At 38.6% G+C, this 26,368-nt stretch overlaps 1 pseudogene; it reads left to right on the top strand.

The window, feature by feature from the left end:
• Positions 1-3,310: 3,310 nt before the first annotated feature.
• Positions 3,311-9,265, top strand: LOC131306890 (uncharacterized; annotated as a pseudogene).
• Positions 9,266-26,368: the final 17,103 nt, after the last annotated feature.

Raw genomic sequence — 26,368 nt, 5'->3', positions numbered from 1 at the left:
AAATGCTCATGTTGATTGGGATTCTATTGCAACCCACTACCAAGCCACAAACTGAAAGCTTTCTTTGAGGTAATAAGTATGAGCCAAAAATACAGTGCTGCCAATTCTCTAACATTTTTTCTTATCATGCTTAGCTACATTCTTCACATCATGCTTGGTTACAATGTTCCGACAATTTGGAGATAAATTTCCATTTATGGAAAAACTGTTGCATGGAGATTTGCTTGCATTGGTACTCCTTTTCTAAAAGATAACAGAATAAATTTTTTTTAAATTTTCCTTTCCAAAATACATTTGTTCTTGTGTAGGAATTGCGTACCTTAATTAAGGATTTTGTGAATGAGATCGGATTGGCTCACAATAGGACACAGTACTAGGGAAGTGGAATACGCTGATGGATTTCTCGTTGGGCAGGGTTGAAATAATTTTATTGCTGCACACAATCTGAGATGTTATGACACTCTCGTCTTTAGTGTTGATTGGGAATTGAAGATGCATGCATGGTGTTTGATGAACTTGGCAATGAGAAAACCTACAATTGGTATTAGTAGCATGATATGCTCTTTAAAGGTCTTGCAGTTATTGCCCTTGCTTATAACTTTTTGAAATCTCCACTGTAGTGTGCTACCTTTTGTAAACCTAATGAAGTAGGACTTATATGCAGGTTTGTAGTTTATGTTGGTGAAGTTAAGAAAGTTTGTCTCTATAAGACTAGGATTATGACGCTAGCATTATCAAGTGTTAATCTGCGATGGTTGTGATATTATGTTGCTTTCAGTATGAATATGCTTAATGTGATTGGACTTCAATGATTTCTGACAATTCATTACCTCCCATCTAGATTACTTGTGCTTAATGGGATCACAGTTGTGCAAAATTTTGAAAATACTCATCAACGATATCGACAAGTTCACTGTTTAAGAATAAGACAAAGTTTTGAAACTTTTCTAGAGTCGGCTCATAATGGTCGCTATGAGCCTAGACCGCAGATTCAAAATTTCTCAAAAGAGGAATGTTAGGTCATTGTCACAAAAATTCATTATGAAACTAAGTATAGCATATATTATTATATCTCGATGTTGCCTTTTGGAAAGGATTTTGTGGAGGACGAATAAAAGAAAAATGTATTGTCAAGCTATATTTATGTATTTACTCTAACATTTCCTTGTCCTTCGCAAATCCAATATAAAAACAAAGCTTATTATCTTGGTGCAAGTTTGGATTCATAGTTACCTCTTTAAGATGCCATTTACGACAACTATTCTCTTTGCTTCAAATGTAACTCTCCCGGCCAAAAAGCTGAAATGCTGAGATGAGCCTTTCTTCTTTTTGCCAACATAAAGCGTCATAAATATGCTTATAACAAAAATCCACTTTCCACCCTTTGGTTCTCTAGTGATGTCAAGGAACTCCCTTGATTTTCTGTAGAGGATCTTTTCATCTTCCACTATGACTTCATGGGTCTTCCTTTCCATCTACAGCAATTAAAAAAGAAGCAAGTCAATATTGGCCCATTGAGAAAATTCCATTTGAGTATACGGATAAAAGATTATTCGAGTCATAATGAAGATTACAAGATCAAAATAAAACCTCACTAAACCAAAAGACTTGGTGCATTGCTGCTCAAACTCTAATCTCAGACATATATCAAAAAAATTAACTTCCTTACCTTCTTTAATGTCCAGCTTAAATTTACAAACAAACAAATTTAACATCACGCTTATAACTCAAACTTCTCCAAACATGCATGGTTTAGCAAACTCCAGAGTTTTTTTTTTTTTTTTTTTCAAATATGGTACCCAAAAATCTAACAGTAAAACAAGTGTTGTTTGCAACAAAAATTCCTTTAAAAAAAAGTTTTATATCATAGCTTTCCCCATGCAATTTATAAAAGAGAGGAAAAAAAACATACAAAGCACCGTCCTCTATTTTACCGTTCTAAGTATTGTATTTTACCATCGTGGACAAATAAGCAACCTATATTTCTAAAACAAATACTTCCCACTGTCTAACATATAATCAATCTAACCTAAATAGATCAATTAATAAAATACTTTGGGTAATTCATAGGGTCTATGGAATTAGTATAAATTCAAAACAGACCGTGGTAAGTTTTAAAACGGGGGTAAATTGGGTAATTCATATATGTACTTCAATTGCAAAAACTGATTACATTCTAGTTCATATTGAATTACATTAAGAGTAAGGATAACGCCAACAACTACATGTACCACAACCAAGTCACAGGGTTTTCCTATTTAAACAACTTTTCACCATTCTCTCTCAAATTCTAACTCCGCTCCCCCTCGCTAAACCTGCTCAGCTATCCCTCATTGAAACCACAATGCGTTCAAGCAACGAAAAAGAGAATTATCACGTTTTACTGTACATGGTGCTACTTTGTTCAATTCTTCTTTCCATCTAAATACTCAATTGCCAGGGTAATACGGTTTGTTTAATCCAGAGTACTCAAATAAATGCCACTATTTTACAAAATTATGTGTAATATTTTCCTACTACCATTTTAGCAATTCCATGCACAAGATGGATTCAAAGTAATTACGGCCATTCAAAGAAAGCAAGGTCTATAATTTCCAAAATCATCATCCAACTGAAGATAACCCATTTCATAGCATAATCAACCTCAAGGATTGCATCAAGATTCATAAATTTAGTTTTTTCACTTCCTTTGAAATTTATGATCGTTCTGGGAGATACAAAGCTAACGCTGGCCTTTCCTCAATTATATTATTACATATGTAATCACCTCCATAACTTAATGAAACTTAAGCACTGCAACAAGATTCATGAATTTAGTTTTTTTCAACTCCTTTAAAATTTATGATCGTTTTGAAAGATACAAAGCTGCCATTGGCCTTTTCTCATTTATATTACTGCATACGTAATCACCTCCACAACTTAATGTAACATTATCATATTTTTGTATTATTGAAAGGACCCTGCTCAATTAATTATAGATTTGAGCTACAAAGATGCCTTAGCTGGTACCTATCTACGTTTTGTGCGCCTTTGCATCTTGGAACTTCAATGATGTACTGACACTAGATATTTCTACTACCTGATTGATTCAAACAATGCCGAAATCAGAGTTGCTGCAGCAATATCATATGATAGTGTTGCAGTCAAATACATTGCTGATACTGAATTTGTAAAAAAATGCTATGCTCTAAATAAACTTGGCGACGTGTTTGAGTGGGATGTTGCTGATGCATTTAAGACCTGGATAAAATCAATTTTGGCTCAAAGACCAAAATTCATTCACCCATATCATCGTTCCTCCAAGTATTTGATGGTCGATGAGGGTATACCTATAATAGACTGTAAGTTCTCTCTTCTAACAATTTAGCTACCGAACTAAATTACTGATTGGTTTTTTTAACTATTGTGCATACAAATTTGGCTGCCTTTATTGAATGATGCAGATAAGCAAAGTTGTTGGTTCTTACACATTGTTCCTCTGATCCACGAAAATCTAACAGTGGTAACAATTCAATTCTAATTTTTAAAATCATCACTGCCTAATATATCATAGTGAGTTCATCATGCTAGTTATTCCACATGTGTAGCAAATACCATATGCTAGGAACTCGTACCTATTGGCACCAAATGAGGCAGTTGCAATGATTCATAGTGGTAGCCGAGTCTGGTATATTAAAATGGACAATTGCCGCTTTACAACTGGATGGATGAATGTAGTTCATGCTCACAATATTGGCAAGAATTACTTGCTTCTATTCACTTGTGTTGGACACCTCGAATTCGATTTATTTGTGTTCAATGAAGACAATGATGAAATCAAGTATGATTGGACTACTATTGCACCCATCCAACACTCGAACGCACCCAATGATTGGGATTCACACGAAGCTTTCTCTTGCCTCACAGGAGGCAAGTAACTTATCGATAATGCTTTCTTTATTTAGTCCTCTGCCATGGATGTAATCCAATAAATAGTGTTTCCTTTTTATTATATTTAGATGTTATCGTCACTGCTTGTCTGCCAATAAGCAATCGCGCTACTTGCCATGCTTTCTGCAGTGCTATTTTCATCGAATCCGACATCCTTCAAAAGCTGGTAACATTACTTGTGTAATATAGCTTTACTACCTAAAAAAACTTGTGTTTGCTACTTTAACAGCTCATTTCTTGCATCTACTGTTTGCAGAAACTAACTGAAAGACTGAACAGGTTTTATCAATTTGGACACAAATAGATTACATTAGTGATTCGTGGAGCGTAGTGGCCTGTGCAATATGACGGTGCATGCCTCTATGGCTAGATATGAGAAACATTAGTTGCTACATATAACTTGCGAACTAATCATGTTCTAATTCTAAGTCCCGATATCAAGCTGCGCTTGCATGTTATGGTGCTTCACGTGAATGATCGCGAAGAGATTTATGATGGGTATTCGATACCCTATGACAAAGAACCCTTTGATTTGCAAACTCACCCTGTTGCCTACGCATATTAGAAGTAAAAGAATGGCAACAAGAATGCTATATTTTGTAAAATTCCCTACGATTTATCATATAAGCTATTTGCGAAATGAAGTCCGTAGATTCGAAATTATTTCGCTAGGAACAATCTTTCTACTATGACTATGTATGTTTAGTTTCCATGACTTCAATTTGTAAATCTTGGTCTTACATATATCCATGTAGGTGAGCAACCTTTATTTCATGTCCATTGATATTATTGGCCTATATTATTTTTGCTTTGTCAAAGCTAACTAAAAATTCTATTTGATATTAAGCCCTCCAATTACGGGGTCCAACTGGAACCACTTGAATGAGTGAAAATTGCCCAACATTAACCTTTTCTAATTACATCATAAACACCAATTTATAAATCTTAGATGCTTCCTTTCTAGATCAAATAAACAAAAGACTTCAAATATTTTGAATAGGTCCTATGTCCATAGTTTTAAATCGCGATATCGGTCGCCGTCATGGTATCGGTCGCCGTATATCGGTATTAGGACATATCGGTGATACGTCGCGGGAATCGGGTGTCGCGGTCGTGAATTTTTAAAAATCATCAGCAACATGTATAAAACTTGAAAAATATACTTTTGCGGCTTTCCCCCCCAACATTGGCTTAAATTATCACATTTTAATTAATTTAAGACATGTAATAGCCCATTCTCTTCATGTGAAATATTCGATAATTTATCAAAACCCGCAAGTCAATAAGATTTTACAAATATGAGAATAATGTTGCAACATGTGTATTTGTAAAACATGGTGTTTTTCTCTAGTCCCACATTGGTAAGTTACAAAACTTTTATCTACTTTAAATGAATTTGCACTTTAGTGGGTTTGTAAATGAGGACTCAACGAGAGGTCTCGCGCGCTCAGGAAAATGGGCGGCAATTTGGAAAACTAATTCGGAAACCAGCCTCTCGCGCAGGGGGGGGGGGGGGGGGGGGGGGGGGGGCAAATCCGGGATTTCAGCCTCTCGCACCGATACGTATCGGAAATCGGCCGGTTCAGCTGTGATTTCCACTCTCCCCGTTATACCGGCCTATATCCGAATCTGAACCCTCAAATTTCGGTACGAACCGCCCGATACGATTCGTACCGGCCAATTTTTAAAACTATGCCTGTGTCCTAATCTCTTGATGTCTAACTTTGTTGAAACTTTCAACTCATAATTGAACAGACATACAAAATGCTACGAGCCGTAAACAAGGAGAGCTTTTTATTAAAAAAAAAATTGCACGATTACTGATAACTCAAACTAAGAGATCACAGCTTCCAGCTCAGATGCGCACCTTACCAAAACTGTAGAGACTCGTAAATTATTATGTTTTCTAAAATCGTTTAATTTTTGGAAGATCGTATTTAGACTAGATTCTTGGGTTGTCTATGGTCATCAATCATATGCTATATTAGAATTGCTGTGTGTAAACAAACAATTGGCAATGAAGTTTATCTGTTGGCAAAAAGCTGATTTTAGTTGCGTGCTATTTGGGCTGGTTGTGGTCTATTACATCACCGATTCCTATTTGTGTATTGACAAACATTGCTCTTGCTCAAATTTGGGTTTCCCCTGGATAAATTAAGCAATCTCCTAAGTAAATAAAGCAGCCTTAGTGTCTCACCATCGTGAATTATTTGCATCATTACGAATGTGACACCAGACCTTTGGCATATCAAATAATTTGTACTGGATTGTCCATTTTATGCAGCATGGTGCAGATTTATTTAGTAGTGTTATATTTTTGTTGGCAGGGTAATAGCTTCATATTTTAATTGATAAGAGTAATAAAGGAAACACGTGCATGAAGATTATGTCACCGTTGCTTGGTATGTGTTACTCTATTTTAGGTTAAACATGTCATTTTTATCTATGACTCTATGTAGGTCCACGTGGGCGAATATGGGGTGCACTGGAACTTCTTTTTCACACTTGCTGTTGTATCAATCCTAACATCAATAATTAACATTCCTCCAAAATATTTTGGAATTCTTGGTTCACTGGTTGTTGTAGGTATACTTTCATTTGCTTACTTTTATTAGTTAGACAATTTTTTCTTTTTTCTTTTCTTTTTACTAAGTTTCTTGTTTTGTTTCAATTTTTTAGGCTACCAAGTTTGCTTGATCAATGGTTTAAATGTCTATTTGCTTTCTAACGAAAGGGGAACAGACATCATTAGCCAAAACAAGGAAGGAATTTTCAGCATATTTGGTGAGGAATGCTCAGATTATTGGGATTTTTTTTTACGTACTTTATTTGTCTGGTCTTTCAATAGGATTATGATGCTCCGTTGATTGCTCTGACCCTTCCACTTTCTCTCAAAACCTTCTTTTTAAAAAGAAGGTAATTTCAAAATCAAATATAACGAAAATGAAAAATAAATTTTTAATTTTTTTGCACTGTTTAAAAGATCTCAATGAGATCTATCAAATAAGATCCATATTGGTAGGAAAATTATTTGCGTCAACACATGATTTTTGACCTTGAAATTACCTTCTTTTTCCCAAAACTTTCTTTTTTAAAAAGTGGAACACCACCAATTTATCGGGATGGCATCTTTTCTTTGAGTACCTTTTCTTGGTCTAATGTATTGGCAAGCGGGTGCAATTAGAAAGTAGTGTCTAAGATATTTCGGTGAAGAGTGAGCTTGTATCAAGTTACTGATTTTTGTTCCCACACTCGATACTGGCCAAAAAATTCATGTTCTTTCTTCTCAAGATATTGGGGTATGTATCTTGTTGGAGTCCAATTGGGAAGCAATCTTTTCTTCGGAAACTCTAAGCAAGTGTTGAGATCCAATAAATAGGCAAAAGTTAGAGTCGGGATTCTCTCTCTTCTGTTTTGGTATGTCTTTGTTGTTGTGCTATTTTGTCATCTCAGTGTCATCTGCTCTGTTTGTAGTTGATTTACCATTTGATTCATTCTGAATGGTGCAGGTTGTTAACTGTGATACTAGACAAGAAGGTCGAAAGAGTTTCAGGTAGGATGGTAAGGAACGTAGGGTATATGCCCCGTTTACTTAAGAGATAAATTGAACTTCTTGTGAACAATGTTGTTCATTAACATAAAGGGATAATTCGTACTCTTTTTAATTCATTAACTTCTGAAAACTAATGGAAAATTCTTTTGCAGTGCAATGTTGCTTATGTTACTTTTGTACTGGCTCAAAATCTTCAGGTTATCCTAATTTTCCTTTTCTTTTGCAAATAACATATACCTTTGATGGTTTTCTACATTCGATATTGTTTTATAGTTAGCGACTTAGCATATAGTATCATTTTGTTTCCACTACTTGTAAAAGTATTTTGTTGCTAAAGTTGACTCGTAAAAGTATGTTTTTCCTTATGCTCAATGATGCATTATGTTTGCTTACCTGGACTTCAATCTGACTGATTTGGTCTGCTTTCCTTTTGTGACACATCAACTCGTTAACTTTCATGGTGTATATACATTGGATTATTGTGTTTTCCTTGGTGTTTGTGTATTATGCGTATTCTATTATTTGAATCTCTGGCATTCAATTACTCATCAATCACTCAATTGACAGAGGTTCATAAGATGTTGGTTTTTTAATCTTTGTTTCTGATGTGAAAGCTTTGATGGTTTTAATGAACCTGATCTGACCAGGCAAATTCAAATACATGACAATGGCCACATGGGGCTATAAAGAAGTAGGAAGTTTAGTTTGGGGAGAAACTAAACTTGTGGTATTGTTTGCATGATGTGTGCCCATTTAGATTGTAATCAGCTTTCCACACATCATACCAAGCTTTTACCCTCTTTAAGAAAGTGCTGCAGTGTTGGTTAAATTGTTAGGAAGTAGTATGCATGAAATGGATGGTGAAATTGCTTCTTTGCATGATGATTTAGCAAGATCTCTATTTATTGGAAGAATTATTAGACACCTGTAATAGATGTGATATCATAACGTTACCACCCTAAACGGTAACAATAGTCTTCTTTGGGCCTAGCCCTCAAGCTGTAAAATACAGTTTTACTAGGAAGGGATGTGAAGGCACTTTTGCAGGCCAGAAACTCCTCTTACCTTGCTGTCATTCATGATATTGAAACTTATCTTCACCTGTAAAGAATGTTCTCCATGTAAATCAAAGATAGTACTATAATAGTTGAGGAGTGCGCTTCATTGTTTTAAACTATTGATAAGCATCCATCTCCTGATATCTTGCGATTTTGCAGGTTTTAGCAATCCTAATGCCATCTGATTACATACCTGGACACAAGATTTCTGTGTTGGAAGAAGCATTCAACCAGAATCTACTGGCTTCATTTCTTCTGGTGAAAGATACATTCCTCTTTTCTTTTCTTTTTTTTGTTCACAAGAGTAGTGCGCTACAATGCAAGTATGACCATAGTTGCAATTAAAAATTCCACTTCTATGCCATTCTAGATGGGTATTTTGTTAGGATTCATGTTTGCAACTCATTTCCCTATTTTAGCATTTGTGAATACTTTTCAACCACTCTGGAGCTAAGATGGTAAACTAACAGTCATTCACAACTATTCGTGCAGGCAAATGTGCTCACAGGAGTGGTAAACTTGTTTATTGAGACCTTGTTTGCTTCATCAGCCTCAACTTTTGCTGTCTTGGTTGTATATGCATTTGTTTTTTTCCTTCTTGTTGGTTTAGCAAACTTTTGTGGCATTAAGTCGAAATTTTGGTGAACTGCGCCTTATATCTAGTTGTATCAAACTTTCATTTTGATCTATAAAAATCCAGATATCTGGTGGTTCTTGTTGATTAGTTGTGTCAACTTTATGCTTAAAATAATCAATGGAAACCATGTTCCACATTTACATTTCTACTGTGTATACATGAAGATCTCAGCCCTAAAGCGAGTTAGGTAAGATATGCAATCTCTGCCCTTCTGTTTTGCAGTTACTTGGGACTTGTAAACATGCTAAGAAAATGCATGCTGTTTTCCCAGACCTTCAGTTGCTTTTTTGGACTTTTAACATCACTCAGTGGCCAAGATCTGGCTGGCACATCGATTGACTTGTACATGCTCTTGCATGTAGCGTGTTATCGTTCCTCTAGAAATTTGTGCATGCTCGTCATTTTTTTTCCTACAACAAATCCAAGATCCAAACACATCCTAAATGTACTCATGCAACAAATATACATGTTTTCTGTGTGTCATTTTTGTGAAAAGGGTGCATGGGGTTTTTTTGGTGGCTTTCTTACTGTATAGATTGCCCGTTGTACAGAGGAAAGGAAGTTGAAGCTACTAGCAATGTGGTACTTGGGAAGCCAAAAACAGCCTGAAGATAAAAGAAAAATGGGAGAAATTTTGGAGTTTGGTATGTGAAAGTGGATGATTGCTAGTAATATGTACTTCTCGAAATTGGGGAAGCTGTTTGTCACATGGATTCCTCTGCATGGTCTCTGACAGCTTAGTCTATGGTCCAAGGTCGACAACCCCTCTCTCATCAGTCTTCAATCACCAGATAAGGTAACAGTTCCCAGTGTTCCTAGATTGTTTCCTTCTCAAATTCAATATAATTCACGCACCCATTTTTACAATTCAAATATGTGAAACAAATATTATGTGGATGGCTTTATAAGGATATGTATATAAGTGATAGGTCTATCATGTACTTGGTATTCATGCAGAAACATAGTAAGGTTGATTGGACAAATATTTAAGTGGTTGAGAAAAGTTGTGCATTGTCTTAAAATTTTTGGAGGAACGATAAGTAGCAGATTTATCCTTTTCTTTTCATATAGATTCATTCGGGGTTACAATTTGGTTATTTAATTCTTGGAGATGATAGCACTAGCCATTGCTCAAATACTTGGTACTATAGCACAAATCTAAATCGAAGTTTGCAATGAGCTTAGCATTTTGATGCTTGATGAGGTTGTCCAATTTACCCAAGCTTAAAAACAAATCAGCACATTTTTCTTCTTTATTCCAGCGAAATGGAAAATGACATTTGTTTTTTGTCTTCCATCACTCATGAGAAGCTTGATCGTGTTGGTGCTAAAAGCAAAACGCTAATCGTTAGTGTCTTTTATGTTCAAATCTGTTAATTTTGGTGCCTCTAGAGTCATGATTGTTTATTGTCTCTAAACATGTTGACAACTCACAATGGGTTCTTTTTGGCTCTCATGTAAGTGCTAAACAAATAACTGATCACTTGTTATCTATCTAGTCCTTAGGCCCGGTGTTTGTCTATTTTTCCACTTGCAGTCGACGAATCGACTAAGAGTTGTTGCGCGCGCGTGTGTGTGTGTGCTGGAATGTGGGTGTTTGTGGTGGTGGAGTATGGTTCCTTGCCGTATTTCAGGACTTCTCTGGAAGTAAACTTAATGAAGTGAATGAAGATGGAAGAAGAACACAAAATGGACTTTATTATTCTTCTGAATAGAAGTCGATCGACGGTGGGAACACAATCGAACAGACGATTACGTTACGAGCTTCTCCTAGAGCAAGAAATGTAAAGTACAGATAAAAGTAGAAGCCTTTGGGCGATTGATTGAGGGGTTCTCAATGTCTTATATTCTTGTATTTATAGGCTGTCTTTGACTTGAAATCCAAACCAGATGGAATTCCCTCCTTTGATTTGAATTGAGTGGTTACTTTCATACTTCCTTATCTTGCTCCACTATCTGCACGAGGCGGTTACTTCTCCATGATTTCACACGTTCCCAATGTTGTAATTGCTTTAACTGCCTGCATTAACTGTCTTGTCCACGATCTGTATGTAACTCATGCTCTGGAACGTGTTCCGTAGTTGAATACTAACCGTCGATCACTCCACTTGATTTTCCTTAATAGGCTTCACATTGCATTTATATTAACTAGTCTAAAACGTGCTGACACGTGTAACATTTTTGACCCAATCGATCATATTAGACTAATTTACTAAATCATGGTGTAAACAATGCCCCCCTATTTACCTGAGTTAAAGATTAACTTGGGTAAATAATCCCTTGGTAAATCACCGCCTATATAAAGCAGAGTACTTTGAATTTTAGGGCACGAATTTGAATTTCTTCTCACACCGAAACCCTTAAACAGCTCAATCCCTAAATGGCACCGAAATCCAAATTGAAGGTTTCCAGCGATCCAGTTGAAGATCCGACTACCAAGTCAGTAACGGAAGACTCTTTTCGATTTCCTGATTCGTACCGAAATGGAGTTGATCAGAGCACCCAAGTTCTGATTCCCGACGATAACGTCAGCTCTCACTGTATATTGGGTCCAGCTTTTTTGTCGGTTCTTCCGAATGGCCTTCCAGAAGTTTACCCTGTGGTGGAACGTGATCCACTTCTTCTACAGCTTCCAACGCTTGAATGGTCAGGCTGGGGTAAGAACACTTGCCTTCGTTCCTGGCCTTATACCGTCGAAATGGGATGGGTAGATTGGGTAAGGCGTATGATGAAGTTTCTTTTCGAGGATTGGAAGACAATGGGAATTCATGAGACAATCGAACTCTCACAATTTCCATTAGAAATGAACTCTGAACTTCTAGCTACTGCAGCTTGTTTCTGGTCCAAATCATCCAATACCCTAGTTCTGCATTGTGGTTTATTATCTCCAACAGTCTTGGATATTTCCCATTTGACTGGCCTTCCTTCCTTAGGCCATGAGGTAAATGCTCTACTATCTCCTGATCCATATGATCCCCCGTTTATTGTTCCATCATCTGGGGTTAGTTACTCAAAATGGTTAAAGACTCACTATAGAGCCAAAAGCATCTGGACCTTGCTTTCATGAGAAAGTCGCATTTTATCTATTTTGGATTTGTAGATTTCTTATGGCAGTTCCTGGGCTTAGGATTACCAAGGAATATCTCAATTTGGCCTTTGTATGGCTCAAGAAAAAAGGTTGGCCCTTGCTCCATTCGTTCTAGGATATCCCTGTATAAGGGCCTGTTTACCTTTGTTGACAAGAAGATAGCAGACTCTTGTGGTGGTCCCTTTTGGATTTTTCAAGCTTGGTTGTATGCATATTTTCCTCAGCTGAAACCTAAGCTAAATAATCCTCTTCGATCGGATGAAACCTTGCAAAAATGCCGTAGCTATGATGAACACTTCTTAGGTTTTCTGACCCAAACAGAGGAATCATCCTTTCAAAGGTATTTCACTTTCTTCTATGAAGATAACAGAAAGAATTGGCCTGTTTTCTACCCATTCGATAAATTCGAATATGCCTCTGAAAGATTAAGGCCATGTTTTGAGGGCATTCCATCAGCCTCTCCTCAACTTGTAGAGAAAATGACTCATTCCAAGCGGTTATTCTGGGCCAGCATCCTCCTTCCAAGGCTTATCCCAGTCGGTTTTGCCCTGAATAACACTCCTTTTAGAAATTGTAGTTTTGAAAATTATTCTCCCTGTCAATTTGCTCGGCAATTTGGCCTTTCACAAGGCATTCCCATGCCTTTCGTTCATCCAGAAATTGTTGAGATGGCTTCAAGCAGGCCAACGATTAAGGCTAAGGATTCGCAAATGATATCCTTGATGGTTAGCAATTTTCACCATCGTGTGAAAGCCTTTAAGTTTATTGATTTCAAGACCAATGGTGGGACCTCGCCTGCTTTTGATGAATGGTGGTCGACTATGAAAGCCCTTTATTTCAGTGCTTCACTTTCGGATTGCCTGTACAGGCTTGACCCGGAATACAAGTATCTTCAAGACAAGGCTGGTAAGTAAAACTATTCATTGGATTTTAATTCAATTAGTTATTCTTCTACTAACATTGTTTCCTTAGCAGATGTAACAGCTCGACTGCCTGATGAACCTTCCAAGGCCGTTGTGCCTCATGTCGGAGCAGTCATTCCCATATCATCTAAACCAAGTGGGAATACCAGGAAAAGGAAAGCAGAATCAATCAAGGGCTCTGAAACTGGGCCAAGAACGCAGACTCTCAGAATCAAGTCAGGTGTTCTGAGCCAGAAAGTTTCTAAAAGCCTTTCCATTGATAGATCCAAAAGACAGGTTGATGAAGTCTCTACCCCCATGAAGCAATCGATAAGAAAACACACAAAGAAACAAAGTTTGAGTGATAAAGGATTGATTCCAAGGGTACACTTTCACCTTCTTCTTTTCCTTACTGATTCATACTCTTCGTAAGCCTTTCTCATCTTTTCTCTTTCTTTTTTTTTACAGAAAGGTAAGGGAACAAAAATTGTGAACGCCTTTGAAGAAATGGAGGAGGATGAAAATTCTTCGAAATCCTCACAAATTCAGAAGTCTTCCTTTTCAGTAGGAGAGATGGTTGACACTGAATTGGCGACTGACCAATTCGAGTCTTTCGATACAACAGTATCAGATCCTTTGGATCAAGCTGATTGGTTACCAGAATTGCAGGAAAAACTATTACATCAAGAAAATCCTTTGCTGCAGGACGACAGTTCTTTTCTACAAATTGGTGAGGGCACGGTTTTGATGCCAGTTGATACTGAGCTTGGTGTACATACCACCCAACAATGCATTGACACCACAAACCAACTTGAAACAGATTCAACCAATGCTGATCCAGGAAGGAAAACCACTGTTGACCCAACTTCTCAGCAAACCCACAAGATTGACTTGAATCAGCAGGGTGACAGTAGGGAGGATTTGGCTTCCCCTCGGATGACGGATGTGCCTAATTTAGAGGCTCCACCAGCACCAAACGAAAAGGAGTTGGAAAAGAAGGGACCATCAGAGGGTCCTGTTCACATTGCCCAAACAAGTCCTAACAAAAAAGGTGGTTAAGGTGCAGAGGATGTAGCCTCTAGTCCTTCTGGTAATCAAGTCATATCACCAACAGACGTGAATAACCCTAACCCTATAAGTATTCCAAAGGCTTTTGCTTTAAATACATCCCCTCGTTCAGTGAACAAAACTGCAACAAATCCTGTAGGCATGGAGGATTCGGCTCAGGTTAAGTCTTCAAGTGATTCATTAGACCATCTGATGGAAGAAATAGAGTCGACTTCTCAAGCCTTTCGATCTCTAACTGAGGTCTAAGAATCCAGTAGTTCCTTCTTTTTCCTTCAATTTAGTGAAGAAACTCAAAAAGAAATTCAAGTTTTCTTTGACTTCTTACAACTTCCTTTTGAAGAATTGATGACAGTGAAGTCTACAGAATTCAGTGCCGATGTTGAATCTTTGTCTCAAAGGCATGTCTTTTCCCCTCAGGGAACAAATTATTTTGGAAAACTATGCATCATCACTGGGTGATAACATTAGCCTTTTCCGGTACTACCAAAAAGAGATAAGCCAAAAGCAGGAGTTGATTGGTAACCTTTCTACCCTGATGGTTAAGTTATCGACTATGCATACTGATGCTTCAACTTTGAAGTCGAGACTTGTGGCCATTGATCAGGAAGAACGGGAATTGTTACATCGACTGGGCCAATTGCAATCTGAGAAAGAACATCTTCTTGTAACAGCAAACCAACTCGATAAGGACTTCAAACGTCTAGCAGAAGAAGGCAAAGGAGTTTCAGTCCATGTCTCCGCCGCTCGTGAGGACTTACAAAGGAATAGAATTAAATGTGATGAACTTGTAATTAAATGGGAGGCTTTTAAGTCTTCTTTTCTTCATGGGTGACTGATGTTAGTTTTACAGTCATCGACTAGTTTTGTTAGTACAAAATTGTAAGTACTGTTTGTTTTATTACCTTTCAGCAGGTGGCATGCCAAAAAACTACGAATGGCAATAGAATGGGTGTTAGGCCTTCAATGGCCCTTTTCTCACTTCTTGTTTGGAATGACTATCCCTTAACCAAATTTTGTGAATGTTCAAATTAAGGAATAAACCCACACAATTGGTTTGTATCCCTTTTACTTACAAATGTAATTCACACGATCAAAACCTATGATCCCTATATATCCAGATCGTGGGCGCCTATAATCATGGCATTACCACATCATGATTCATGGCGACGTTTCCCTTCTACTTTTAGGGAACATGCATAGTAATTAATGACGGTTAAGTACAGCAAATGATGCCGTTCTGCAATAAACTAGCTTCCTTACCTTGGAAAATAACACTTGAGTGCCCACTAACCCTATCAGTTGTCACGTCTTTTAATTTTCCCTCGGGGCAACTGCCCACAACCCACGTCTTTAGATCTTCTTTGGTCTATAAATACCAACACTGAGTACAAGATCAAACACTTATGTTTCTACGTAATGGCTAACAACAGCTCTCCCACTCCTCTTTCTGCCCAAATCACCCCTGTTCACATCAAACAGTTAACCACTGAACTCTCATGGGCTCTCATGGAAGATCACAACGAGTGTAAACGAAGGATTTAGGCTATCCACGATCGAGTGGAGGGTATGGCACTTCACATGGAGAAGATGGAGTCTGCCATTAAACTCGTGGTGGCAAACTGGGACACCATCGACAACAAGCCTCCTCCAGTCGATCCTGCTGACATCAGGTCCTCCATGGCTGGCACCTCTGGTCAGTGGAAAGAATGGCTTAAAGAATAGGCCTTCTTTTGTGGGGGAGTCCTGGTGTTTTTATTTTCCTTTCTAGATCTCGTTTGAGATCTTTTTCTTTTATGGTTTGGTCCCCACATGGATCTTTTCTTTATTAGGATCCCGTTTTGGGTTCCTCTTTTTTTGTTAGATCCTTCTTGGGATCTTTTTATTTATGGACTGCCTCTTGTAATGCTGCCCTATCCATGGGCAACTTTTGACTATGGAATGAATATGTTTGCTTTAACTCATGTTTTCCCACATAGACGGAAAATAATGCTTTAAATATTTTCCATTAATGGTTCTTTCGTGAAGAATCCCTTCGATTGATTCTAAATGATATGCACCTCCTCGTAAGATTTGAGCAATACGGAAAGGACCTTCCCAATTTGGAGACCATTTCCCAAATCTTCCCTTCTTCCTTTTTGAATCAATTGGGAGAATTGTTTTCCAAACTCAATATCCGACTGCAAAAGATTTTTGTTTCACTCTTTTGTTGTAAGCCCGTTCCACTCTTTTCTTTTGGACTTGAATTTGGTTTAGGGCATGTAACCTTTTTTCTTCATATCCATCGATGTCCAATTACATTGCTTCTTCATATTGCAAGTTTGGATCATAATGACGTGCCACCCTTAACAATTGAACATTAATTTCGACTGGCAAAACTGCTGCGTGCCCGTAAACTAATTCAAACGGAGTTACCCTAGTACTCTCTCTTTGTGATGTTCTATATGCCCACAAAACTCTGGGCAACAGAATGGCTGTGATGTTCTATATGCCCACAAAACTCTGGGCAACAGATCATGCCATTCTCTTGGGTTATCATCGATTACCTTTGCCAAGGTGTTCTTTATAATTTTGTTGGTCGATTCGACTTGCCCATTAGCTTGGGCATAGTACAGAGTGGAATTCAAGATCTGTATTCCATACTTTTGTGCATACTGGACAACTTCTCTACCATTGAATATAGATGCCTGATCAACAGTAATGGTTTCAGGAATCCCAAATCTACATAAAAGATACTCCTCAATAAAATCAATCACTTGTTTCTGTGAAACACCTTTTAAAGGTATTGCCTTTGTCCATTTTGTGAAATAGTCAGTTGCTACTACAACAAATTGGTGCTGTAATGAAGATGCTGGGTGGATTTCTCCTATCATATCGATCATCCAACCTCTGAACGGCCAAGGTTTAATAATCGATTGCAATTGATGAACAGGTATCCTTTGGATAGGTCCATGCTTTTGACATTGTTGGCAACCTTTAGCATACTGAATGCAATCAGCCCGAATGGTTGGCCAATAATATCCGTGTCTCTTAATTAACCATCTCATTTTATCACCAGCTTGATGGGCACCACAGGTTCCTTCATGGACCTCTCCCATGATTCTCATCGATTGGTCTTTGCTGACACACAACAATAGTAGGCCATCAGAAGTTCTCCTATACAAATCCTGTCCTAGCAGAACATAATTGATGGACCTGCATTTGACAATCCTTTGTGCTTTCTCATTAGGATTTAGCAAATAATTCTTTATTGGAACCATCCAATCATCAGAAACATCAATTACCAATACATTCAATTGATTCTTCTCCCTCTCCATTGAGAAGGGTAAAAACCTTTTCTGAATTCTGATTATTTTCTCTGTGTCCCCTTCAGGAATTTCAACTCCTAGGGCTGCTTGAGCCATTTGATTGGCTTCACTATTTTGAAGTCTCAAAATATGCTGAAAACGTATCTCATCAAAGTTTTGAGCAAGACGTCGAACACTTTCAAGCTGCAAATTCAATAAGAGGTGATAGCACTTATAATGCCCTGTAACTTGTCGAATGATCAACTGTGAATCCCCAGAGACTTTCAAATATCGTATATTCAAATCTTTTGCTATTTCCAAGCCTATGATTAAGGCCTCGTATTCTGCTTGATTGTTTGTGAGAACTCTATTCTCGTCAAGTTGGAAAGAGAACTGGAACATTTCCCCCTTTGGAGATCTCAAGACAACACTTGCCCCAACTCCATTGTCTGTTTTTGAACCATCAAAAGATAATTGCCAATGTTTAAGCTCCACAAAATGCACCTCGAAGGTATCCTCTTCCAAAGGTAGATTTGGATGCTCAGATAGGAAATCGGCCAAAGCTTGTCCTTTCACTGCCTTTTGAGGCACGTATTCAAAATCATACTCGATTAAGGCTAATATCCATTTCCCTTGTCTTCCCCTTAAAATGGGCCTAGACAAGATGTACTTTATTATATCTGTTTGGAAAATGATCTTTACCCTTGTTGGCAAAAGGTAATGCCTCAATTTAATTGCTGAAAAATATAATGCCAAGCAAATCTTTTCAACACATGAATATCTACCCTCACAATCATTTAACCTTCTGCTTAGGTAGTAAATTGATTGCTCTCGGCCTTGTTCATTATCCTGAGCTAACAGACTTGCAATTGAATGGTGTGTCGCTGATATATATAACTTCAATGGTTTTCCATTTATTGGAGGCATCAGAACAGGAGGCGTCATCAATGATTGTTTTAAAATATCAAAAGCTTTCTGATGCTCTTGTTCCCATTTGAAATCTTTTTCTGACTTCAATTTCAACAACGGGGAGAATGCCATTGGTTTTCCAGATAGATTGGCAATAAATCTTCGAAGGAAATTAATCTTTCCCAAGAACTATTGGAGCTCTTCTTTATTGGTTGGGGCTTGTGCTTTCAAAATAACACCAGCTTTAGTTTTATCAACCTCGATCCCTTTTTGATGCACCAAGAATCCCAAAAAGTTTCCTGCTGTGACACCAAACGCACATTTTAAGGGGTTCATTTTTAAATTGTAACGCCTCATCCTTTCTAGAGTCTGTTCAAGATGATGTAAGTGCTCATCAATTGAATTTGACTTCACAACAACGTCATCTATATAAACTTCCAAAAATTTATGTAGAAAATCATGAAAAATCAAATTCATAACTCTTTGATAGGTTGCTCCTGCGGTTTTTAATCCGAAAGCCATAACCACCCATTCGAACGTTCCTATGTATCCAGGACATCTAAATGCTATTTTATGTGTATCTTCTTCTGCTATATACACTTGATTGTAACCAGCATTACCGTCCATGAAGGACAGCATTTGGTACCCTACCGTTGCATCGACTAACAAGTCAGCAACAGGCATTGGATATTCATCCTTTGGTGATGCTGTATTGAGATCTCTGAAATCAACGCAAACTCTAACTTTCCCATTCTTTTTTAATACTGGGACCACATTTGAAACCCATTCAGCATATTTGACCGGTCGAATGAACTTTGCTTCGAACAAACGTTCCATTTCTTTTTTGACTTGAGGAAGAACGTCATCCTTCATTCTCCTGGGTGCCTGTTTGAAAGGTACATAATTCTCTCTTATAGGTATTTTGTGCTTGACTAAAGATCTATCTAAACCTGGCATTTCATCATAACTCCAAGCAAAACAATCTTTAAATTTACGCAACAAATACTTAAACTTTTCCTTTATTTCATCAGGCAAAGTAGCCTTTACATATGTGATCTTAGGGTCTTCTGGAGTTCCTAAGTTTACCTCTTCCGTGGGATCCTTAACCTGGGCTCCATCATCATCTAGCTTAACCGGTGCTGGTTTCAAGTCTGCTAAACCTAATTCTTTCATGTTTAGTGGGCTATCATCAAAAACACACTCAACCCAATTACAAGAATAGGCTCATCTGCCTGCAACTTCCTGTCAACAAGAAAAGAAAACAACCTCTTAAAAATGGCTTTGACGGTAGCCAACTCTTCACTTCCTGTACTTAATAGGTCTCTAAACATTAAAAACTTGTTGGTCCACTTTGACAGGCCTTGATATAATGTTAGGCCTGGTGAAATCTTTGCTCAACTCCTGGAATCCTTCCTTAATGTATGTGAGGAATTGACTCTCAATTACCCCAACTTGATTAGATCTGACTTCTGAGTCTTCTATCCTCGTTGGCCACAAATGTTCGTTGTAGAGATCCGCTTCGATATTGTTGGTCTCTGCTTTGAATGGATGTCGGTCTGCCCAAAAGACCTCCATTCCTGCTGCTTCTTCCTGCTTCAGAAAGACCAAAGCCTGATGCAAAGAAGATGGCACACAACTATTTATATGGATCCAATCTCTACCTAGTAAGGCATTGTAATTAGATGAAGAATCAATTACAAAAAATGTTGCATTCATCCTCCTAGTCCCAACTTGCAGTTGCAAAGATATGACCCCCTTAGTAGGAGAACATCCTCCAGCGAAGTTGCCAACTGTAACTTCTATTGGGATCAAATCGTCATTGGTTTTGTTCAGGACTTTCAGCATTCTAGAGGGTAAAATATTGACTACTGCCCCATTGTCGACCAACACTTTCGAGATAGGTTGGCCATTCATATGAAGTTTGATATGCAGTGGTTTCAAATGACTTATTGAGGCATCATCAGGTGTTCTAAGAACTACGATACTGTTTCCATGTTCATCCATCTCGACGTTAATGGGCTGTGACTGAGAATGTTTCTCTTTATCCATTATTTTTACAATCGATTGGGTGGTATCCTCAACATCATCTGCCAAGTTCATAGGCTGATTTGGTTTTGCCTTGAACTGCTTTGGCAGAACTAAGATCATATTACACTGATAGTTTATAGGTACTGACCTGAATTGGATTGCGGCTAGGCTTTCACCAAATGTTGCAGATCTCCGTGGAGACGGGGAAGCATCTTTGATCAGATCTTTTTGTTTTGATCCTTCGTCAAAGAGATCATCATCATCTGCTTCCATGAGTTTCTGGAATTCCTCCATCTTCTTCTTCAAGCTTTGCTTCAACTCTCTCCTACCCTTTGGTTGGGCAGTCGACTGGAGAGAAACTTCAGCATTACTTTCTTGCCCCCCATGCTTGAGAATTGGCTGTTTCGGACCACTGGTTTCTCCCTGCTCTCGAGTCCATACCATGTTTGAAACCTTTGAGGGTTCCAATCTTTCTCTCGGTACGAAAACGTGATCCCATGGGTCACTATAAGCCCTGGCTGCAAATTTCCTTTGAAGTCTTCTCTTCTGTGAATTGGACACTTTGGTATACCAACCCTCTGCTGGGAATTTTGGGTGATTAAGCGTGCTCCAATCCTCATGATCATGATTAGGCGGCATTACCATCCTAGGTTGGTGCCACCCACGTCCATAAGGTCCTCCACCTCGTGGTCCAATACCTCTTCTGAAACCAACACCCCTTTGATTAGGGTATCTCCCTCGATTGGGAAATTGGTACCCCACTGCTTCAAGGTCTTGGTAAGAAGATACCCCAGGCCTTGCAGGTACCACAGGGTGTCCTCTGAATAAGAATGGTCCATCATCTGGCCCATAACAATGTTCTGACTCTATCCTGTTGAAAAGCCCTGGGTCTATTCCTTCATAAATCAGTTTAGCCCCATCATATATTTGAAGATCGTTTCCCCCCATTGTGTTGAACCTTATTCCGGACTTGGAGAATGCACTTTTCTGCTCCTTTTCTGCTATAATTGCTTCTCCATACTGGATCTCGTGTTCGCACCTGATACAAAGGTAATCATTTGGGAATCTGGAGGTATGAGACTTCGCTGACTCTTCTTCAGTCTGCATCTGATCTTCATCCCCTTGCTTCTATTTCGCAATAGTGGAACCCAGCCTTTTAGCTAGGCTGGCTGTCACCATGTTCACTTCAATCTTTGGGAAAGGGTTCGATTCAATACCCATCGGGTCCTTATCACCTTTAGCATATTGCAGCAGCCCTTTTTGGATCAAATCCTATACACAATTCCAAAATGTAACACAATTGTTAGTATTATGCCTAAACGAATTGTGTCATTTGCAGTATTCTTTTCCTTTTCTATCTTTATCAGAAGGAATAATATGCCCAGGACTTAAAGTGATAACTTTTGCTTTAACAGTTCATCAAATATTTGGTCAGCTTGTGCTAAATCAAACAAATATTGTCTATAATTCGCTTGCCCCCCACACCTATTGGGTTGGGATGAAGGCATATTCATTGGTTTTTCTGCTTTAACCAAAGTGTCACAAATTATGGGGGACTTTCCAACAACTTGTGCTACATCGATTTCAATATCCCCTTCTACCTCTTGGTAATATGTTCCCAGAGACGTATTCTTTAATTGTTCTTCTTCCTGGAGAATAACTTCAAACTGAGATGCTCTCATAGAAAGTTCAAACAGATCTTTGAAATTAGATCCATTAAACTGCTTCTTAAAATTAAACTTGAGACCATCCTGAGCTATACGAACTATCTCAGTTTCTGGCACATTACAGTGACACTGGTTTTTTAATCTCTTAAACCTAGTCAAGAACTGTTCCGCTGTTTCAGTTGGCTTTTGTTTTAACTTAGCCAAGTCAGCGATTGAAACCTCTGGTTTGTGCCTAAAGTATTGAGCATGAAATTGTTCTTCCATATCTTGCCATGTATGGATAGAATTTGCAGGTAAGCTTATGAACCACATGAATGCTGTTTTCATTAACGAATGCAGAAACAATTTCAATTTAAAAACATCATCAGAACCAAGTTCACCTAATTGAAGGCAAAACCGGCCTACATGCTTGATTGTTGATTGGTTCTCTATGCCACTAAAAAGTGATAATTCAGGCAATTTGTACCCCCTTGGCAAAGGAACATTGTCAACCCAATGTGGGTAAGGCTTCCTAAACATAGGTTTCTCTACCCTGCGTAGCCTTGGTCCGTACACATCTTGGATGACCTCCAATATTTGTGCCCTATTAATATTTATGGTATCCGAGGCTCTAAGGATATTTGGCACATGAGGTTGTGTGAAAGGGACATTCTGACCGTTACCATTGCCAGTATTTGGCAGATTGTGAACGTATTGACCATTATTTCCATTATTGGACACAGCTGGCATTTTAGGGTATGTGTAATTACTATGATTTGGCAAAGTTTGTGCAGTGCTGTATATATGCTGACCATTGTTCATAACATGGACTCCTGTAAAACCATTCTGAGGATTCTGGCCAGGATTTAGACTATTATTTTGGCCATACCCACTACTGTTTCCAACTTCAAATATGGATGGAACATTCTGATAAAAACTGGTTGGCTTTACTATGGATCGTAGAGCAGTTGGGCCTACAAATGGCCGACTATGCACATTCATATTTGACTCAAATGTTGGGTTTGAAAATACCTGTTGAGGGGCCTGTCTAGGCAAATCACCAGATTGCAACTGTTCATGGACTACACCATTGGCATCAACATCTATGATAGATGGAGGTGTAACTACCCTTCTCATCAGGGTAATCAATTCCTGTGCCGCTTTGTCTTCTGGATTAGACAAAACCTGTGCTAACTGCCTGAAAAGGCTTTGTATATCCGTTGGTGCATTCAAGCCATTCCCTTGGCTATTCTCTGGCATCCTTTGTTCAGGATGTATCACATCGTTTTGGGTTTCCAAGCCTTCATTCTGAGGCTCTGTTGGTCGGTCGCCTTGCTTTCTTGTTGTTGGTGCCATTACTTCCAAATTAGTAAGAGCCCTCCTTCTAGCGCCAAAATTGTTTGTCTATTTTTCCACTTGCAGTTGACGAATCGATTAAGAGTTGTTGCCTGTGTGTGTGTGTGCTGGAATGTGGGTGTTTGTGGTGGTGGAGTTTGGTTCCTTGCCGTATTTCAGGACTTCTCTGGAAGCAAACTTAATGAAGTGAATGGAGATGGAAGAAGAACAACAAAATGGACTTTATTATTCTTCTGAATAGAAGTTGATCGACGGTGGGAACACAATCGAACAGACGATTACATTACGAGCTACTCCTAGAGCAAGAAATGTAAAGTACAGATAAAAGTAGAAGCCTTTGGGCGATTGATTGGGGGGTTCTCAATGTCTTCTATTCTTGTATTTATAGGCTGTCTTCGACTTGAAATTCAAACCAGATGGAATTCCCTCCTTTGATTTGAATTGAGTGGTTACTTTCATACTTCCTTATCTTGCTCCACTATCTGCACGAGGCAGTTACTTCTCCATGATTTCACACGTTCCCAATGTTGTAATTGCTTCAACTGCCTGCATTAACTGTCTTGTCCACGATCAATATGTAACTCATGCTCTGGAACGTGTTCAGTAGTTGAATACTAACCGTCGATCAGTCCACTTGATTTTCCTTAATAGGCTTCACATTGCATTTACATTAACCAGTCTAAAACGTGCTGACATGTGTAACATTTTTGACCCAATCGATCATATTAGACTAAATTACTAAATCATGGTGTAAACACTCGGCACAGGGCGTAGGCCTACCAAGCCATACCTTAGGGCCTCTAGTTTTGGACCCCCAAATATTGGTATAAGTCAAATATTATACATGTTAAAAGTTGTGCAAATATATTGCTAACAATCCAGCGGTAAGAATCACGAAAAAGGAGATTCTTCTACTGGCAGCAGGAGTCGAACTCGTGCCCACAGATACAAAAACGATGTCACAATAATCGGCCACTCCACCACAATGCAATTTTGCGCTTTACATCAAGAAAATAAAATACTCCTATATGGGAAACATTGGGAAGGCCCCGTTTTAAGACATCTCTTAGGGCCTCCAAAATCTCAGGATCGGGCCTGCTAGTTTAGGGATAGCAACGGGGCGGATATTGGGATATCCGTACCCGAAAATCTTTACGTACCAGAATCCGCCCCGATAACCAAATGGGTTTCAGATATTCCCCGAACCAAATGGATACCCGCAAAAAGAAACCACTTGGGGCTGGATTTTGATTTTGATATGGAATCTACTACCAGATTAAAAGTTTGAGAACCAAAATGGTTCGAACTACTACATCTACAACCGTGTATTTCGCGCACGCACAAACCAGAAAAAAAAAATGAAAATGTAAATGAATCTAGCAAAAACAATGGGGAAAAACATAGATCTAGAGCCAAACTTCGAAATACTTCGTATATGGCATTTACTTGTTCGAAACTAGGACCAACCAGATCTAGAACCAAACTTTGAAACACACGATTTCATATTATGAACTTGGGCTTTCGTAGAAATACGAGGTCGCGTGAAATCAGGAACAAAAACCGATGACTTTGGGGCTGCAAATAAAGCCGGAGAGGAGAGAGAGGACGTCACCGGAGAAGCTCGGACGTCAGACGAAGAAGAGGAACGGAAGTGGGTGTGGTGCCGTTGCAAAGCCTTGTGGCATGGAAATGGGAACCGAATAACCCTAACCTAACCGAACCTGATCAGATATCCTATGGTCTCAACCATAACCATACCCACGGGGAGAAAATCGGTTATGGTTCGGGGGGAAAATCGGTGATTGGTTCGTGTACCCATCCGAGCGGGGCAAATTGCTATCCCTACGGCTAGTCCTAACTCTTAATATAATCAGCAGAGAAGTTCCTTCGTTGAGAAAATAATTGGGTTGCCTATCTGATAAGCATGGAGGTTATAAGTGCAAGATTTGATAGTGTAGGGAGCAAAGTTTAATTCTTTGTAATTCTGTTTCATTAGGCCAAGTTTGTTAGGTTGAGAAGGGGAGAGGATGAGGTTATATCTGTTGTATCACGTAGGTTGAAGGTGTGAAATCAGTTACTTCTGTTTTCTCTCCCTCTCTTCTCCTGTAATTCTCTTCTTCCTCTCAATTTCTCTCTCTGTAAATTCCTCTCAGGAATAGCAATAAAACTCCATTCTTGAATACTTTACTTAGTTGAGTCTTATCAGTGGTATCAGAGCTTTGCTCCTCTGACTGTGGGCTACAAGAATCATGGCCAAAACTCGTGCGCAGGAGGTTAAGCGTTTGGATGACTCAATTCGGAAGTTGACAGATGCAACCAACGACTCCATTCAACAGCTGACCGATGTTACGGATCGCCAAGCGGCCGCTATGGATGGGTTCAAAGATACGATGGACGGTGTAAAGACTCTGCTCACCACTCTGAACTTGAAGTATGACTAGATTCAAGAAAAGGTATCTTCAACTTTTTCTTCTCCCCTACTTCCAAACCCTAATCAGAATCAGGGTCATGTTCGTCTGTTTCAACCAAAATTGGATTTTCCTAAATTCTTTGGGGAAGACCCTGAGGCGTGGATTTACAAATGTGAGAAATTTTTTGAGTTAAACGCCATAGACGAAAACCAGAAATTACGTTTAGCTTCTCTACACATGGAGGATATGGCTATGCATTGGTATCGATGGTTTGAGAAATCCCACACCCTACGTACTTAGAGGGAATTTTCTAGGGTTTTGCTCCTTAGGTTTGGGGATAATGCTTTTGAGGATGCTATGGGGCAGTTAACCAAACTTCAACAGTGGTCCTCTGTCAAAACTTACCAAGAAAAGTTTGAAGAACTAGCAAATAAGACCTCTGGACTATCAGAAGAATTTTTCATTAGTTGTTTTGTAAGTGGTTTAAAAGAAGAAATT

The sequence above is a fragment of the Rhododendron vialii genome, chromosome 11a (genome assembly GCF_030253575.1).
Source record: "Rhododendron vialii isolate Sample 1 chromosome 11a, ASM3025357v1".
In the NCBI taxonomy this organism is placed as follows: domain Eukaryota; kingdom Viridiplantae; phylum Streptophyta; class Magnoliopsida; order Ericales; family Ericaceae; genus Rhododendron; species Rhododendron vialii.
This window is presented reverse-complemented; position numbering and strand designations above follow the sequence as displayed.